Source organism: Oratosquilla oratoria, chromosome 25 (genome assembly GCF_046742065.1).
Source record: "Oratosquilla oratoria isolate Oo_2021 chromosome 25, ASM4674206v1, whole genome shotgun sequence".
NCBI lineage: Eukaryota > Metazoa > Arthropoda > Malacostraca > Stomatopoda > Squillidae > Oratosquilla > Oratosquilla oratoria.
This window is the reverse complement of record NC_134801.1, coordinates 40,832,568-40,835,067: the sequence shown is the minus strand read 5'-3', so window position 1 is coordinate 40,835,067 and position 2,500 is coordinate 40,832,568. Positions and strand designations below refer to the sequence as shown.

The 2,500-nt window shown below is 52.7% G+C and overlaps 1 protein-coding gene across 1 annotated transcript in view; it reads left to right on the top strand.

Moving 5' to 3' along the window:
• LOC143038918 (zwei Ig domain protein zig-8-like) overlaps nt 1-2,500 on the top strand; it is a 599,484-nt gene that overhangs the window by 94,340 nt on the left and 502,644 nt on the right. The window lies entirely within an intron of this gene.

The window sequence follows — 2,500 nt, the reverse complement described above, 5'->3', positions numbered from 1 at the left end:
AGGTTGGGGCATATCTTGTCTATACCTCGCCTTTTGGTACATAAATAAATAGGTAACGACAGACGGTTTTAATCATTTGAAGCCGAACTCTCCGCTGTAGCTGTGGCCGAAGAAGTCACCTTTGCCCTTTTGAGCGCTTTAGAGACTGTTGGGAATCGGAGGGGAGTGTGGGATTCGAACCCACAAGGAAGCAAAAGCGAGACCAGCAAGCTTCCGGTCACGTGGCATCGTTTATTGTATTCATTCTGATTAAAACCGGACGATTTCATTCATGTTAGAAGAAACCCCTTTATCTTCTTGTGGCTGCCGCTAGACGATCTTATTCACCTGAGAAATAATTCTTCACTCTCCGACGAGTTAACGGTGATGGGGGCGGCGTTAGTGGAAGAGAGCATTTTCCTCAACTTGGGTTCATACAAAGTTTAAGTTTATGCAAAACTGAAATTTGAGAAAAAAGTTGAGTGACGTTAGAACTCTGACCTCATCAGGGCGGGCGCAGCCCCAGCTCCCCCCCCCCCCTCTCCCCCCCAAAAAAAAGGTGGTCCCCCCCCCAAAAAAAAAAAAAAAAAAAAAACCAGGAGGTGGGGAGAGAAGAGGGAAAGGCGAAAATCTATACAATGTGTCCTTGATCAAGGAGCTTCATCGATAGTCGGCAATGCCTAACGCTTTATCTTTGGAGGGATATTATTGCGCCGAGGTGGTGAAGTCATATAGGCAGTAAAGGACGTTATTTATCTATTTTACTACTGGAAATGAGTCTAATCATAAAAGTATGCCTCGAGTCTCTGGTCCGTAGGGGTTCACAAGCCTCAAAAATATAAATTACATTTAATATGCAGCTTATACCCCATACGTGTTTTTTTTTTTAGATGGTTAATACTTAATAGATAGAAGCCTACGCCATGAGGCGCTGAGTAGCTGGGCCGAACCCTTCATCTTTGCCCCGTTTTACGCTTAGGGACTGTTGAGGCAAGTAAGTCACTGATGGGGAATGGAAGCAGGATTCAAATTAAGAGAGTGCGAGACCATCACGATTCCTATTACGCTTGCACCGAGTTGGAGAGTGGGTGAATGTGGTGCCTCACAAATGCATAAAGGGATCCGTCTAAGTAAAATCATTTCTCACTCCTTGGCCCTTGGCCCTTGGCCCTTGGTCCTCGGCTCTCGGCTCTCGTCCCTTGGCCCTCAACACTTGGCTCTCGGAACTCGGTTCTTGGGCCTCGGCCCTTGGCCCTTCACTCTTGGCCTTTGGCCCTTGGCCCTTCACTCTTGGCCTTTGGCCCTTGGCCCTTCACTCTTGGCCTTTGGCCCTTGGCCCTTCACTCTTGGCCTTTGGCCCTTGGCTCTTTGCCCTTGGTCCTCCGCCCTTGGCCCTTCACTCTTGGCCTTTGGCCCTTGGCTCTTTGCCCTTGGTCCTCCGCCCTTTGCCCTTCACTCTTGGTCCTCCGGCCTTGGCTCTCAGCCCTTGGCCCTTTGCCCTTGGTTCTCGGCCCTTGGCGCTCAGCCCTTGGTCCTCCGCCCTTAGCCCTTCACTCTTGGCTCTTGGCTCTTGGTCCTTAATCCTCGGCCCTTGGCCCTTGGTCCTTGGTCCTTGGTCCTTGGTCCTTGGTCCTTGGTCCTTGGTCCTTGGTCCTTGGTCCTTGGTCCTTAATCCTTGGTCCTTGGACCTTAATCCTTGGTCCTTGGCCCTTAATCCTTGGTCCTTGGCCCTTAATCCATGGTCATTGGTTCTTGGCCCTTAATCCTTGGACCTTAATCCTTGGTCCTTGGCCCTTAATCCTTGGTCCTTGGTCCTTAATCCTTGGTCCTTGGACCTTAATCCTTGGTCCTTGGCCCTTAATCCTCGGTCCTTGGCCCTTGGCCCTTGGTCCCTGGATCTTGGCCCTTAATCCTTGGCCCTTAATCCTCGGCCCTTGGCCCTTAATCCTTGGTCCTTGGTCCTTGGTCCTTGGTCCTTGGTCCTTGGTCCTTGGTCCTTGGTCCTTGGTCCTTGGTCCTTGGTCCTTGGTCCTTGGTCCTTGGTCCTTGGTCCTTGGCCCTTGGCCCTTGGCCCTTGGTCCTTGGTCCTTGGTCCTTGGTCCTTGGTCCTTGGTCCTTGGTCCTTGGTCCTTGGTCCTTGGTCCTTGGTCCTTGGTCCTTGGTCCTTGGTCCTTGGCCCTTGGCCCTTGGCCCTTGGCCCTTGGCCCTTGGCCCTTGGCCCTTGGCCCTTGGCCCTTGGCCCTTGGCCCTTGGCCCTTGGCCCTTGGCCCTTGGCCCTTGGCCCTTGGCCCTTGGCCCTTGGCCCTTGGCCCTTGGCCCTTGGCCCTTGGCCCTTGGCCCTTAGCTCTTGGCGCATGGCACCGTGACACGACCAGACGTAGGTCGGCGTGTACAAAGCGCTGCCAGAAGCAGCCGTCGGCTCTCTCCTTGGTCGCTGGGTTTGGTCTCTATGGTGAATGGAAAATGTGAGACGGCCAGAGGAAACCACACTGCATATTTCTATTTCTATTTTTCCATTTGT